General features: G+C 42.2%; 1 pseudogene across 1 annotated transcript in view; it reads left to right on the top strand.

The window, feature by feature from the left end:
- Nucleotides 1-17,491, top strand: part of LOC310820243 (cytochrome P450 3A27-like) — an 83,257-nt pseudogene that overhangs the window by 56,338 nt on the left and 9,428 nt on the right. Inside the window, exons 3-12 of the transcript in view lie at nt 3,631-3,730; nt 3,864-3,977; nt 4,471-4,559; nt 4,670-4,818; nt 5,140-5,267; nt 5,390-5,465; nt 5,652-5,812; nt 8,565-8,784; nt 8,988-9,150; nt 11,662-12,264. The product of the transcript in view is annotated as a cytochrome P450 3A27-like (transcript). The remainder of the gene's footprint in view (nt 1-3,630; nt 3,731-3,863; nt 3,978-4,470; nt 4,560-4,669; nt 4,819-5,139; nt 5,268-5,389; nt 5,466-5,651; nt 5,813-8,564; nt 8,785-8,987; nt 9,151-11,661; nt 12,265-17,491) is intronic.

The raw sequence follows: 17,491 nt of genomic DNA, 5'->3' as shown, positions 1-17,491 counted from the left end.
TGGACAAAGGATCCCAATGTCAAGATAATATTGCTGTAGGGAGGCTAGTCTATGACACAATACCATGTGGAAATGTCAATGATTTTCTAAAGATGAGTGGATAGTGGATAGTGGATAGTGGATAGTGCCTGGTGAGGTCGCAGACTTCAGGCAGATTGTTGACCTAATACGAAACATTAGTATTTTATTTGGACATTATATGATACTTTTGAAGCCCTGAAATAGTGGGAGTATGTTTACAAATGTTTTTTTAAAAACCCATTGAATTAAAGTTGAGAATCTCTACTTTGACCCCATAATATTTGTTTGATTTCAAATCCAAGTGTAGAGCTAAAAGAACAGAAAATGCTTCCTCTTTCCAATACTTATGAAGAGCACTGTATTCATGTTAATCAGTTGCTTCATTACTGTAATATGTGATGTGTTTTGAACTAGTATTTTGAAATACTGTTTTTAGGAGCCAATGATATAAATCAAGTGCATACATGTAAAGAACATAACACATTTTTAGAGGAGTTCAAATATGTAAAATTCAGTATTACTCGAAAGAAAATATTTGGCCAAAAATATTTGCCCCATAGTCCTTCTTGAATCAATGGGTCTGCAAACTATTAAAACCCGATAGGGATCAAACAGGCAGCAACTATTAGCAGGATGTTAAGATAAAGGCCGACAATAACATCACTGAGTTTTGCCCTCTGCGCAGGGATCCCCTTTCAATCATTCACTAGCCATGGCTTCAACTTCACCTCTCACATACTCTTTCGCCTGTGTTTCATGATCTGAAACACAGGTGTCATGACGGGATAAAATAATCACTTCAGCAGACGTGTCCGGGGTTACTCAGAAGAAGCGATTGAACCTGTAAAGATGGGTTACCTTCCGTACTTCTCCACCGAGACATGGACTCTCCTTGTCTTACTCATCTCTCTGATCGTAGTGTAAGAAGTTTTAATAAAAAATATTATTTGTTAGTTAGTTAGTTGTGATAATACATACAAATGATAGTATTGATAATTACAGTTATCTAACAGTTTCAATGATACCTATGACTTGATCGTTTTGCTTTTGTTTCAAGTCAGATTGTTGATTTATATTTATTCTGACCAGGTATGGATACTGGCCATATGGAATATTCAAAAAACTAGGCATTCCTAGTCCTAAACCCATCCCTTTCCTCGGGACGATAATGGGATATAAGAAGGTTTGTAGAGATTAAGCCCATAAACAACAACATTGTAGACTCATCCATGATGTGTGTTGTTGTGGTGAAAGCCATGGGAGCTGAATATGAATTGTTTTACCCAGAAAAATGGGCAATAAAGCTTCCAGAAATATGGGAAACTGTGGGGGTGAGTCTGCTAAACTGATCCTGGTTATTGTTAACTATGATGGATATATATATCTCTCAGTGTCTACAGTATACACTCTTAAACCAGGCGGACACCGTGCGATTTTCACAAACACAGACGATCCAACCGACGAAATGGTCTCATACACCAAGACAAATGATCTGTCTTGATGCAAGTACACTGCCCAAGCAACAATTTCATGCTTCCACATTAATAATTTGAATCTGTTATTGAGCGATTTAAGTTTTAAGCTTTTAAGTATTCTGTAGTATGGTCCCAAACACAACTTGTGCGTTGCCAATGTTTGACAACATCCTGGATTCTCATTGGTTGAGGCTCCTATATTGCCTCTGAGCACGTCTCAAACTGCATGAATAAAGAGGAGCCACGACATGTCAGAATTCAAATCGGAAGTGATTGTGTCTTCCCTCCATGTCATTGAAAGGGCAAAAATGTAATTAAAAAAATAAAGAAAAAAAGGGTTCTAAAAGGATTCTTTGGTTGAATAACTCTTATGGGTTCCATTTGCAGTGCCCTGCGTAAGTAATGGGCCAAGCATTTTTTCTTCTTTTGCATTATGCAAATGTCCAAATTAAGCACTCATGTTCAGTATTTGGTCCCCAATCCTTTGTATGCAAAAGTGCAAAAGTCTGTGACCCATTGACCCAACCAGACGCTGGGTATCTTCTCTGGTAATGCTCTGCCAGACCTATATTGCAGCGATTGTTGTTTGTTTTTTTAGGATGTTTTGCCCTCCTCTTCAGCAAATTAAATGCATGTTCTATAGGATTCTATAGGATTCTCTTTTTGGCCCTGAATAATTTCCTAGTTGCTATGGCAGTATGTTTTGGGTCATTGTCCTGCTGTATGGTGAAATGCCGTCCAATGAGTTTGGAGCAATTAACTTGTACTTGGACTGACAAGCTGTTTCTGAACACTTCTGAATTCATCCTCATCAAAGGAGACAAGTGAGCCAGTTACAGTGGAAGCCATACATGCCCAAGCCATAACACCCCCTCCCCCATATTTCACAGATGATGTGGGATGCTGTGGATATTGGGCAGTTCCTTTTTTTCTCCACACTTTACACTTGCCATCACTCTGGTACATGTTTTTCCAGAACTCTGCAGGCTCTTTTAGGTACTTTTTAGCAAACCGTAACCTGGCCAGCCTGTTTTTGTAACCAAGTAGTGGTTTGCACCTTGCAGTGTAGCCTCTGTAGTTCTGCTGGTGATGTCTTCTGCGGATGGTAGTCTCTGACTCATATTTTTTTTTTTTTATTATGGTGAGCATTTTTTGGTTATCCACTGGAAGTCTTCCTTGCCATTTGCGATTTCTTAGCTCACCAGTGCTTTCTTTCCTTTTAATGAAGTTCCAAACTGTTGATTTTGGTAGGTTTAAGGTTTTGGCTATGTTTAATTTTTTTCTGATATTTCAGCATCATAATGGCTTCCCTGACTTTCAATAACATCTCTTTGGTCCTCATGTTGACAAGACACCAATAGCAGACTGCACAAATTATGTGATGGAACACACCTGACGAACACACCTGTCAAGCCAATTGTCCCATCACTTTAGTGTAGCCTGAAATAGGGGGATTATGCATAAAAATGTTGTAATTTCTGAATGATAAACCAATAACAAATAACATCAAATAAAAGATGAGAATCTCTACGTTCTCATTTCAACTCCAAAAAGAAGAAAAAATGCTTCACTGTCCCATTACTTTCGCACGGTACTGTATAACCTTCTGTGGAAAAGGGTTCTACATGGAACCCAAAAGGTTTCTTCAAAGGGAGAGTGGAAGAAGAACCCTTTTTGGTTCTAGGTAGCACTTTTTTTCTAAGAGTGCAGGATCTGTGATGGGTCTGTCTGTCTCTATCTACGGTATATTCGCTTGAATGCCACAGCCTATTTGAGTATTGTTGCTGACCATGTGCATCCCTTCATGGCCACAATTGACCCATCTTCTAATGGCTACTTCCAGCATGATAATGCACCATGTCACAAAGCAAAAGTTGTCTTAAACTGGTTTCATGAACATGACAATGAGTTCAGTGTTCTTCAGTGGCCTTCCCAGGATCTGAATCCAATAGAACACCTTTGGGATGTGATAGAACGGGAGATTCACATCTTGAAAGTGAACCTGAAAAATCTGCAGGAATTGAGTGATGCAATCATGTCATCATGGACCAGAATCTCAAAGGAATGTTTCCAACATCTTGTGGAATCAATGCCACGAAGAATTGAGGCTATCTTTGTTTTTGCTGGTCTGTAGGATCTATGATGGCCGTCAGCCCATCCTGTGTATCATGGACACAGCCATGATCAAAACCATCCTCATCAAGGAATGCAACTCCCTTTTCACTAACAGGAGGGTAATACGCTGAATTGAAGTTGTTGTATGGGGAAAAAAACATAAGGACTCCTTAAATAGATAATATCATTGTTATTATAGCATTATTAATAGTAGGTTAATCTTGCAGTATATAATTATTATTATTTTTCTAGAATATCTATCTCAACGGGCCTCTGTATGACGCCGTGTTTATCGCTGAGGATGATGCATGGAGACGGATCCGCAGTGTCCTGTCTCCCTCCTTCACCAGTGGGCGGATCAAAGAGGTACAGTCCCATCTCTCCTCTCCTTCTTTCATTCATTCCTTTATACAACACAAATAAATGAATGACTAACAACTCTGATGCGCGCGCGTGTGTGTGTGTGTGTGTGTGTGTGTGTGTGTGTGTGTGTGTGTGTGTGTGTGTGAGAGTGTGTGTGTGATTTGTACTATGTGTATAGTGTGTATTCATTGTTGTTTGTTGTTGTGTGAAGCAGCAACTTTAATTAATTAATCCAAGACAAATTTTCATCCGGGACAATAAAGTATATTTGATCTTATCTTCGATAAATTCAGTGGTCAGATGACAGAGTATAGAATAATAGTTCATCTTTGGAGTCACTTATTCTTTGACATAATGTATCCTGTATGGATGTATATTCTCAGGCTATATAAACATTAAAATAATTCCTGTTTCAAACATGATATTAATATATGTTTTGCACATATTAATCCACGTATCAATCATGATATTTTTCCATGTATCCTTCCCAACTCAGATGTTCGGGATCATGAAGCAGCACTCTGGTAACTTGGTCAGCAATCTGAAGAAGACGGCTGATAACGATGAGCCCATTGAACTAAAGGAGTGAGTATTTATCTCCGAGACGATAAGGTGAATTTGTAATTTCAGTGAACTCCCCCTTTAATTTTGTGGTTGTGGTTCTGGTAGTCAGAGATTGTGTGGTTGTGTTCCAGGTTCTTTGGACCATACAGTATGGATGTGGTCGTCAGTACTTCATTCAGTGTCGACATCGACTCCCTCAACAACCCCTCCGACCCCTTTGTGACCAACATCAAGAAAATGCTCAAGTTTGACATCTTCAGCCCACTGTTCCTCACAGTCGGTACAACTGCCCCCATATAACTTTCAGTCATTTTGTGCTTAATAAATGAAGCTATTGATTTCATTGATTAGACTGACATAAACCACACTGCCAATGGTTTGCGCTCTACTCATTTGACAAACACATGGGCCCTGTCCAGAACCAACCTCTAGTTCCTAAATGCTGGACACTTGGAGATCTGAGTGGATTGGATACAGAAGTGTCTAGGGATAGAGCCTAGGAGTTGTTTCTGGACAGGGCTGTGCATTGAATAGGATTGGAGTCACGTATCATGGTATTTCCTGTTCCTGTTTGTAACCGTGGCATTTCCTGTCCGTCCAGCATTCTTCCCCTTCATGGGTCCTGTTATGGCAAACAAGGAGGTATCCCTATTCCCTGCCTCGGTCACAGATTTCTTCTACGCTGTCTTTCAGAAGATCAAGTCCAATCGCGTGGCTAGCACCAGGAAGGTATGTAAATATATCTGATCAAATATACGATCTTCAGCCAGTATTGTGTAATACAATTGTAGAGATTTGGTAGCATCTGGTAGTTCTCATGTGATTTTGATCTGACGTAAGCCTGCTTCCAGAGTCGGGTAGATTTCCTGCAGCTGATGATAGACTCGCAGAAAGACAGCAACTCAAAGGGAGAGGAGCAGAGTAAAGGTGCCTGCCTTAAACACACACACACACACACACACACACACACACACACACACACACACACACACACACACACACACACACACACACACACTGTATACTAGCATCTAACACACACACATACAGTACCTGCCTCAAACACCTATACCTACAAACACACCTACCACCCCATTTCTCCCATCATCATAGGATTGAGTGACCATGAGATCTTGTCCCAGGCAATGATGTTCATCTTTGCTGGCTATGAGACCACCAGTAGCTCTCTGTCCTTCCTGGCCTACAATCTGGCAACCAACCCTCACATTATGACCAAGCTGCAGGAGGAGATAGACACTGTGTTTCCCAACAAGGTAACCCCTCTGCAGACTCCTATATAGTACTATTCATGTGGAACAGGTGATAGTGACAGTGACAGTGTGATAGTGACATGATAGTGACAGTGTTTTAGAGGGTACTGATGAGTGTGTAACCCCTGTGCACTGCAGACTCCTACAGATGGTTAGATAGGTGACAGTATTTTGCAGTGTGCTAATGTGTCTGTAGCATCCCTGTGCAGACTTCTGCCCAGTATTATTCATTTGAAACAGGAAGTAGATAGGTGTTGTTGGAATCTTCAGAATAGTTAAAAGGCCAGTACCTGAGGACCTGAGGGATCTACAGGGTATATACCTTAAAAGCATGTCTGACATGCAGTGGTGTGCGTGACCATAGAGTGATTTCTAAACTAATACAATTATCTTAAAATAAATTATAAAACGAACAGGTTATTAGTGCAGAGACTTTTATGATATGTGCTCTCCATCTGACTCGTGCTGCTGCATTTTGTATCATTTGCCAAGAGCTTTCTTTGGTCGACCAGACAGGAGAGTGTTACAGTAATCAAGGTTGCTAGTAATACAAGCATGCATTCCTCTCTCAGTGTCAGCCTGTGAGAGGAAAGGTTGCACCTTTACAGCTGTGTTCTGTAAAGGTCCATGTAATATTCAAGCGTTCTAAAAGCTTCCTAACGGTTGTAATGACTATCTTTAATCGGTAGCGATCAAGGAACAAGATCCCTTATAATAAATCCCTTATGAATAAAAACACGCTTTTTAAAATGCAGTGTCCTACCTGACATTCGGTTTGCATATAAACATGTTGTGAGTGCCAGGGGTGTTCTAGGGGAGTAGACTGACCTTTCTCTGGTGGCTGCCTCTCCCAATCGTGTGCGCATGTAGAAACACAACAGCTAATGTCCAACACTGCAAGTTCATTTCGGGGGGATATATTATTATTAGGGAGGATGTTGTTGTTTGGACAACTTCAGACATAATTTCTCCACGATGGCAGATTTCCGGCAAACTTACTTACTCTTCTTTAAGTGATACAAATATGTTTTAGTCACATTCTTGATATGGGTTTCAAAATTAAGATCTGAGTCAATGGTAACACCTTGTTTTTTTGCCTGGTGCTTAGTGTTACTGTAAGTAGTGTCTTTAAGTGTGCAGACAGTTTGACCAGGACAAGGACAAAGAGCATTTTGGCATCAGCATTAATTAATTAATTCTAAGGTCATTAAGAACCTAGTTAATAACTTAACAACATAGTGCTATCTCAGTGCTATGATCGGCACAAAAGCCAGATTGGAACATGTCAAAGGTACAGTTGGGAAGAAGGAGATTATTTAACAGTTTGAACACCTTTTTTTCAAGAATTATTATTTTTTTGCTTAAAAAGGGAAGGTTGGAGATTGGCCTAAAATCGCTAAGGACTGAAGAGTCTAAGTTACTTTTCTTCAGGAGGGGTTTCACCATGGTAGTTTTAGGTGCAGATGAACAGACCCCCACTTTGCTGAGCATTTCTGTATGACCACTGCAAAAGAGTTCATAGTGCTTCCATGTGGTGGAAGGTGGGGTAACAAGTCATCAAACACATCTTCAGGTCTTGCCTGAGTGATCCTCCTCACCTAATATTGGTTCTCTTATCTCAGAAGTATGTTGCAAATTCCTCACATTTGTAGGTGGAGAGCAGATCACCAGGTGTCTTGTGGGCGGGATTTATAAGGCTGTCAATCGTTGAAAAGAGCACTGTTTGAGTTGTTATGATTCATTATCAATTTTGAGAAATGATCCCGTCTGTCTTGGCGTTTTTTTATTGCCTTATTAAAAGCAGAAAGATGCTCTCGAAGAATATCAAGGTGGACCTGCAGTTTTTGTCCGCTCAGACTTTCTGCAAATTCTTTTAAATTTGGCCACAGCCTTTTTCAGTTTGACTGGTGCTACAGAGTCGATAGTTGCCCTTAGTTTGGTGTTGAAGCTGGTTGCTAAATCATTATCACAGGAGGAAGCTGTTGATGGTGTACTATTCATATTCATATTCATCATGAAATTCTCATCTGCTCAGCGACATGGCTAGATAAATAATAGAGTGAAAATATATTTTTCCCCACTTCTAATAGACTGACATGCATTCATGTTTAGCCAGGTTTCAGATAAAAACATTACAGTGCAGCTTTCGCTCTGAGATAAGATCAATAAAGGTTTTGCCAGATAGGGACCTAATATTCAAAAGCACCATGGTAATGTTCTCTGGGCTGTTCGGTGCTGCCCGGCCACAGTTAATGGAATGGATACCAAGTTATTCACATTTGAACCACCTGACAGTTTTCTTGTAGTCTGTCGACTGTGATAGGAAATAATAGACTGTAGCACATTCAGTATTCCAAGCAGTCAATCCACTAAAAGCAGCCCAGTTTAGTGGCATTTTGACTTCTGATTGATCCTTGTGTACATCTATCATTTACATTGTTCAGTGGAATCTAAATGTATTTTCTTCTAACTATCAAGATAACATTATTTAGCGATTTTTTTGTTTATTCATGTATAACAAAAAAGCAAGACACTATTACACACGTACATTGAAAGTAATGGCGTTCTGTATGCGGGTGTCATGAAATTAGGCTATGCAGATTAGAATAAGTATAGTACTGTGTTCATTTCCCCCCCAAAAAACACAAAAAACTAACAGCTCTTCAGATTTGCGACGAAAAAGAGTTAGTTCTGGGCTACGGCTACGTGAACGACCAATCACTAGTGCTCATGTGAGTGTAATATCCCTGTGCAGGCTCCTATCCAGTACGAGGCTCTGATGCAGATGGACTATCTAGACAGCGTGATCAACGAGTCTCTCAGGTTGTACCCCATCGACTTGAAAGAGTCGCCAAGAAATCTGTTGAGATCAGCGGCATCACCATCCCCAAGGGTATGGTCGTCATGATACCCATCTGGACCTTGCACCGTGACCCCGATGTGTGGGAAGACCCAGAGGAGTTCAAACCAGAGAGGTAATGGGCCACATCTTAACCACAACCACAATATCAATCACAACAGCAACGATAAGAGCAGTGTTCCACAAACAACCATAAAACAAACCTAAATGCGACGACCAAACACAAACAGGTTTCTTCAACCATGTATAACCATCATATTACTGTGATTTAATTGATATGTTCTTTAACCCCTCCTCCTCTGAACTCTCCGTGTGTAGGTTCAGTAAGGAGAACAAGGAGAGCATCGACCCATACACCTACATGCCGTTCGGGTTGGGCCCACGGAACTGTATCGGGATGCGATTCACTCTGGTATTGATGAAACTGGCGATGGTGGAGATTCTACAGAGGTTCAACTTCACCGTCTGCAAAGAGACAGAGGTGAGACAAAATAATGATACAATGATTGTAAATATAATTTTGTACCTATGACTTTGTTGCGTTTCTATATGTAGCAGAGGTGATTTTGGAATCACACTCGCGTGATGAGGTAGCCCTGCCTGAGACATGTAAACTGAAGTGTCGCCCTCAGACCTTGAGGATGTCCTCTTGGCTTAATAGTAGCGTTTGTGTCTTCCACATGGGAGACCCGGGTTTGAACCCCCATACTACAATTCTGTACTTGCGTACTGCATGAGTATGTACTCCCCATTTAATTTCCCAGATTGCATTTTTCAGTACTAGGCGCCAATCATCCTCAGTATAGGCTACCTACTAAATGATGGAAGTGTGAGATTTAAAAAAAAGCTATTTGTATTTCTGCAAAACTCCCTCGAGACTTCATAGGGCCATTTTAATGTATGTCGACCCAAGAGAGGTTGTCCAGGAGTTTGAGTTTATTTGAATTTATAGTGCAATGCTACCCGAACGTAACAGTGACACTGTGTTAGGTAACATTCATAGTGTAACGCTGACATCTGTTTTACTCGTTCCTTCATACTTTAACTGTGTGTCAACTCTCACCAGATCCCCATTGAGATGGACCTGTTCCGCTGCCAGGAGTCCAACGACAACCAGCTCAAAGCAGACAGCCAGTGATGAGGACCTGCCCTGCTGCAGGTCTCTCAGTTATTATGTTACACATAGATCTAGGATCAGCCCCAACACTGGCTACTTTCAAAAATGGGAAAAAATAAAAAAAAAAGGGCTTCGCTTTTGCCTTAAATTGAAACTAAATTGGCGCTAATAATTGCACTGTGACCCTAAAATGCACTGTGACTTATTTTCTTTTTTTTATGTCTTTTATGCGTTTTTATTCTAATTTTTCTTTCATGCTCTTTCCTTTTTATCTATTTTACGTAAAGCACTTTGAATTGCCTCTGTGTATGAAATGTGCTATATAAATAAACTTGCCTTGCCTTGCCTTGCCTCTGGGCTCTGCTGCTACTGTATGCTGCTCTCTTTGTATCTGTCTATTAGTGGAGGTCCAGGACTCGTTGTACAGAGACAGTTGTTGTCTGTCGTCTGCAGTGCAGGGATTTGCATGTGACTTGTGTATGTTTTGTACTCGTCTGGTAGTGGGTCTCTATCATCACGCTAAAAACGTGTGTATAATCACAAACTAAATCATAACATGAGAATGAACAACATGCCATCAAAACATGACAATAAATAGGTGTTAGATTAGATTCAACTTTATTGTCATTGTGCAGAGTACAAGTACAGAGACAACGAAATGCAGTTAGCGTCTAACCAGAAGTGCAAAAAAGCAGAAAAGTGCAATGTGAACAATATATACAGGTAGAGCAGTATAAGCAATATATGAGCAGTATAAGTAGTGCAGTATAAGCAGTATATGAGCAGTATAAGCAGTATATGAGCAGTATAAGTAGTGCAGTATAAGCAATATATGTATTAACAGTAACATTATAAGCAGAATAAATATAGAATGCAGTATGAACAGTATAAGCAGTATATGAGCTGTATAAGTAGTGCAGTTACCAATGTATTGGGTCTATCTATGGGTATCGTAGTGCAGCAGTAGTCAAAATGTACCTGCATTTTATCGGTTGAAGTGCCATCTCATCTGTCATAAGATTTGACTTGTAAAACTGAAAAGTAGGATACAACTAATAGCATAAATGTATAAACACAGACCACAACCAAAAAACAACATGGGAAAATCGTTTACGCATCCTCTGCAGCAGGAACAGTGCAGAGAAAAAGTATGTACAGTAAACCCCATAACTGAATACACTTCATACGCTTCAGCGCGACACAGAACGCCTATACTGCAACAAAGTAAAAAGATGAGACAGACACGTGTCTTCAATAACTTGCATGTTTAATCAAAATACAAGCATTCGGCACATCGTTAACTTGTAGGAAAGTTTAATCAGGTTTTATCAATTGTATTATTTTAAATGTGAAATAAATAGCATCAGTGCAGAGGCTATAACACACTACAAAAGTCACATTAAATCACGGAAAGTAGGCTAGGCTAATTAACGGAACTATATGAATATACAGCCCGAGCCCAGTCCAGGGTTCTGAAAGCGACAAGTAACAAGTGTGCCCATCAACTGTCTAGATATTAGGCCTATACGTAACATTTAGTCCTCCACTTTATATCACAGCCAGTATAATGTTTAAAATGACTACAAAACAAAAGCAATATAGTCTACAGTGAACGGCGCATTGTCCATTTGTCATACATGTCCAAACAGACCTGCTCACTTAGTAGGATGCTCACTTAGGCGCATTAGATCGTCGGTGGAAAACACTTTTTCACCACCACCCGCAAACAATGGCAATCTACCCTGGCTACCTGCTGCCTCACCTGGACAATGGAGGAGACGGAGGAAGCGAGGCTCGCGGGCGGGAGTGCTGGTCAGGCTGAGGAAACGTGAGAACCGGCCTCCTCTCCCCAGTATTCTTCTGGCGAACGTCCAGTCACTGGACAACAAGCTGGATGAACTCCGGAGCAGGATGGCGTTTCAACGGGACATTAAGAACTGTAACGTTATGGTTTTCACGGAGACTTGGCTCGACCCTTCGGCCCCAGATTGCGCCATTGTTCCACACGGATTCTCCATTCACCGCCAGGACAGGACAATGACATCGGGGAAGAGCAAGGGGGGAGGTGTCTGCTTCATGGTGAATAACAAGTGGTGTTCAGACGTGGAGATACTTTCATCGGACTGTTCTCCCAATTTAGAGCACCTCATGATCGGATGTCGACCTTATTATTCGCCCAGGGAGTTTACATCGGTTGTGCTTACAGCTGTCTATATACCACCAGACGCTGATACCAACCAAGCGCTGCACGAGCTGTATGGAGTTATCGACAGGACGGAGACCTCACGGCCCGAGGCTGCTTTCATTGTGGCTGGGGATTTTAATAAAGCCAACTTGAGGAAAGTCCTGCCGAGATACCGCCAGCACATCAGCTTTCCCACGCGAGGCGCAAACACGCTCGACCATGTTTACTCTCCCTTCCGCGACGGATATAAGGCCCTCCTACGACCCCCATTCGGCAAATCAGACCACAGCTCAGTACTGCTTCTGCCTTCCTACAGGCAGATACTCAAACGTGACAGGCCGGTGACGCGGACCATTCAACGTTGGTCTGACCAATCAGACTCCGCATTACGGGACTGTTTCAGCACTACGGAGTGGGATGTGTTTAAGGACGACAATTTAAACACACACACGGACTCGGTGATTTGCTACATTGGCAAATGCATTGATGACGTCGTGCCGCGGATTGCTGTACGGACATTTCCCAATCAGAAGCCCTGGGTTAATGGAGAAGTCCGAGCCAAACTTAAGGCACGGACTGCCGCCTACAACTCAGGTGATTTGGAGGAGTACAGCAATTCCAGGTATGCACTCAGGAAAGCTATTAACATTGCTAAGAGACAATACAAGGACAGAATGGAGTCCAACTTTGAGGGCTCCAACTCAAGGCACATGTGGACCGGACTCAGAACAATTACAGACTTTAAAGGGACTACGAGTGTGACTGAGGAAGTGTCTCCATCTCTCCCAGATGACCTTAACACCTACTTCGCACGTTTTGAGAGCTACTCTCCGGCTGAGGAAGTACAGATGGACCAGGACCCCTGCACACTAGCAATAACAAGGGCAGATGTGTGCAAATCCTTCAAAAGGATCAATCCACACAAGGCCCCTGGTCCGGATGGCATACCTGGCCGGGCTCTCAGGGTGTGTGCAGATCAGCTGGCAGGTGTGTTTACAGACATTTTCAACCTGTCACTGCTCCAGTCGGTGGTCCCCACATGTCTCAAAAAGTCCACCATCATCCCCATCCCAAAGAAGTCAAAAACATCCTGCCTCAACGACTACCGACCAGTAGCACTGACTTCCATCGTCATGAAGTGCTTTGAGCGGTTAGTCAAATCATTCATCACCTCCTCCCTCCCTGACTCACTGGACCCCATGCAGTTTGCATACAGGGCAAACAGGTCCACAGACGATGCCATCGCCCTCGCCCTCCACACTGCCCTCTCCCACCTGGACCAGAAGAACACATATGTGAGAATGCTGTTCATTGACTACAGTTCAGCATTCAATACCATTGTGCCCTCCAAGCTCGCTGTGAAGCTCAGGGACCTCGGGCTCAACACCACGCTTTGTGACTGGATCCTGAGCTTCCTGACGGGCAGACCCCAGGCAGTGCGGATAGGAGGCGCCACATCATCCACCCTGACTCTCAACACCGGCGCACCCCAGGGCTGCGTGCTCAGCCCTCTCCTCTACTCCCTGTTCACACATGACTGCGTGGCCACACACAGCTCCAACACCATCATCAAGTTTGCTGACGACACGACCGTCATCGGCCTGATCACCGACGGCGACGAGACGGCGTACAGAGAGGAGGTGAGAGTCCTGACATCTTGGTGCCAGGACAACAACCTCCAGCTCAACCTCAGCAAAACTAAGGAGCTGATTGTGGACTACAGGAAGCGGCAGGGAGCCGGGCACGCCCCTATCACCATCAACGGGACGGCAGTAGAGAGAGTCAGCAGATTCAAGTTCCTCGGGGTCCACATCTGCGAGGACCTGACCTGGACTCACCACACCGACGCCATCACAAAGACGGCAAGACAGCGGCTCTTCTTCCTCCGCAGGCTGCGGAGGTTCAACATGGACTCCAGGATACTCTGCAACTTCTACAGGTGCACCATAGAGAGTATCCTGACTGGCTGCATCACCGCCTGGTACGGCAGTTGCTCCGCCCTCAACCGTAAGACATTACAGAGGGTGGTGAAAGCTGCCCAGCACATTACCAGGACGGAGCTGCCATCCATGGAGGACCTCTACACTCAGCGCTGCAGGAAGAAGACTAACCGGATTATTAAAGACCCTCATCACCCCAGCAACAAACTGTTTCGGCTGCTCCCGTCTGGCAGACGCTACCGCAGCATCCGGTCTCGCACCACCAGACTCAGGGACAGTTTCATCCCACAGGCTATAAGACTGTTGAACTCCTGAGCTACTTAGCTCACCACAATGACACTTTAACTATGCCACTTTATAACATGCCACTATAAAATGCCACTTTAGACCAGTCGACATCTGGATAAAAACGTCTGTTTACATTTCACTTTTTACATTTTACATTTACATTTATTTAGTTTTATATTTAGGTAAATATTGTTATTGTTGTTGTTTCTTATTTTTATTATTTACACTTCTTATTGCACTGTTGGAGGAGCCCAAGACTTAAGAATTTCATTGCCAGCGATTGCTCTGTAACTGTTGTGCATATGACAATAAAACCATCTTGAATCTTGAATCTTGAATCTTGAATCACTTGAATAGGAAAGTAGCGCGGCGGTTCGTTGCTTCAGCAAACCTCTCGATGACTTTACTGTTGAAATCCATCTGTCCCTGGATCAATGCATTTTCAATGGAAAGCATGTCAAGGCCGTTCAGTCGCTGGTGTCTGTTCTGTTCTGACAGATGTATAATGTCTTTGAATCCAGCCGATGCCCAAATAGTCTCCACCAAAAATCATACATGGGAAACAGAACAGCGCATGTTTCGAGGTGGTAGCGGTTAGCCATCTCTTTTTGTCAAACCATTCCTGTTGGCCCTAAACGTTTTATCTCCAACTTCTCTTCCAAAGGCAATGTACTGAACCGCATGGTCAACAAATAATCTACACGATTCATTGTGAAAACTTTAGCTAGCTAGCATTAGCGATAGACGTACAGTAGATGAACTGAATTGCTTTGTGATTATTTCCTGTCATGTCAGACCACGTTAACGACATTAGCGTTTAATAGTTTTTCGCCACCTGTTGCTAGGCAGAATTCATACCCAATATAATTTGCGTGAGGTTTTCCCTGCTTACGCCAATCACGCTCACGTTGTTCCCCTCGCAACGATGGGGCATAGTGCTCCGCTGCCCCACAGCAGAAAGACGGGACAGGGAGCGCAGTCCGCACACACTAGTAATTACTAGTAATTAGTAATTACTCCAAAAACAGCACTATACGGATTATGAGTCAAGTTTATTATATTTATACACACCAATTTCACCATTTAATCTATTTTGTATTAAATATAAAATACTTATTATTATTACTAATAAAAAATATGACTAATAATTGTTTCGTATTTGTAATGTACTTTATGAGACTTTATGTTTGTAATGTACTTTATAAAGAAAAAAAACCTGTATATCCCCAAATTTGATTCTATGCAATATGTTTTTTCAAATGTTGTATTTGTCTTGTAGGCTACTTTTGTGTAAGCCGTATATTGTGGGTAAAATGCACTATAAATTCAAATGAACTTAAACTTAAATGTGTATTGCAGTGGAATCCTAACTCGAGATCCGCGTGTAAATCGAATCAATTTCCCATTGACATGAATGCAAGATTTACGCGCGCGGATTTGGAGTTAGGATTCCACCCAAAATGCGTTGCTATTGGTATCATTATGACGTTGTTATGTACACAGAATTGAGAATGTTCTGCAATAATACACAAAGTTCTTGAACTTTTAGTTCAGTGGCATAACGAGCTAAGACGCAACCTGAACCTGTGCAATCAGTATTACCAGAGTGAGATATAAAGAGATTATAACCGGAAGATTCGGCGCTTATACACAGCCTACTGACTGAGGTAGGCTAATGTAGGCCAGAGATGTAGTATAGTTGACATATAGTATAGTTTTATAACACTTGTATTTGTAAATACTTGAGACGGCATAGGCCGACTACCTTTACAGCATTTGGACAAGGGACGCGTAAAAATGTCACTGAGAGATATCTGTCACTAGGAGATGATATTCCCATTAAGTCGAATTCAGCGTTGGATATTTCTATATGCCTAAAAACTCACATCTTTAGAAAGGCCTTCCTTTAGGTCCTGTCCTCTTGTTGTTGTTAGTGTTTTGTTTGTGTTTTTGTTTGTGTGTCTATTGCACTCAACTGCACAGGCTTTGAAATTGTCGGCTACAAATGAAAAACACATTCCAAATCAAATATATTTTTTATTATTATTAGAGACCTAAATGCATGAATTGAATTAGGGCTATTTTAATTTTGCGGAGGTCTTCTGCTTCTTTGCCTATAGGCTCCTACCTGTACCAGGCCGATTCCAGTTAATAAAATGTGCCCATTATATGGCCACTGATATTTGACCTGTTGACCACAATTGTAGGCTATATTTCAAGGCGTGTCAACAAACATAGCCAGCCAACCCACACTGGAAGCTTTTGCTGACTCTAACATAGGCCTCTGACAGGACCAAGTCACTTCGAACCATTGCATCGAACGCTGATAAGAGTTGTTAGCCAGTGAATTACCATGATAGTCATTCCAAACCCATTATGACGCCAGCCGAACGCACATTATAGATAATAACATTTCTTTGCTGCCAATCGGTGTACTGGTATTTGTTGACTGATTCAGAAGGGCAAACTCAAAGATTGTTATCCCTTTCTCATTTGGGGAATCTTTCTGACATTCCTGTTGCATTATAGTATGGGTGTGTGGAGATTATTTCAATCATTTTTGTTTGTGTTCTATCTACTGTAGGTGCATAAAAACAATGGAGGTGAAAATATATATGAGTATTGAGGATATTAGGAAGGAGCATGAGAGGATTAAGACAGAGAAGGCAGAGTTTGAGAAAAAGATAGAGGAATATGAGAAACAAAAGAGAAGGGACCAAAAAGTTAGGCAGAGGGAGGAGGAGATCCTGGCCAGAAAGGCAGAAAGACTGCAGGAGGACAGGAATGAGTTCAATAGGGAGAGGGAGGAGATGGACAGTGGGATCAAGATCCTCATGATGGAGATTGAGAAAGAGAAGGAGTCCTCAAAGGAGATACTTAGAAAGGCTGAGAAGGCAGAGGCAGAGTTAAATATGATGAGGAAGGAGAGTGTGAAAATCCAAAGAGACTGACAGAAGGTGGAGCAAGAAATGCTCAGGATGTGGAAGGAGAAGGAGACATTTCTCAAGGCCAAGAAACAGATGGAGAAAGAGATGGAGAAAAATATGGTGGCAGTCAAGAGGAGAGAGGCCCTGGTGATGGAGGCCGAAGAAAGACTTAAGCTGAGCAAGGAAAAAGAGAAGGAAGAGCAGGAGATGGAGACCTCAAAGGAGATGCTTAGAAAGACAGAGAAGGTCGGAGCAGAGTTGCAAATGATAAAGAAGGAGTGGATGAAAATCAAAAGAGACGGGCAGAAGGTGGAGCAAGAAATGCTCGGGATGTGGAAGGAGAAGGAGACATTTCTCAAGGCCAA

Source organism: Argentina silus (genome assembly GCF_951799395.1).
Source record: "Argentina silus genome assembly, chromosome: 20".
Classification (NCBI taxonomy): domain Eukaryota; kingdom Metazoa; phylum Chordata; class Actinopteri; order Argentiniformes; family Argentinidae; genus Argentina; species Argentina silus.
This window is presented reverse-complemented; position numbering and strand designations above follow the sequence as displayed.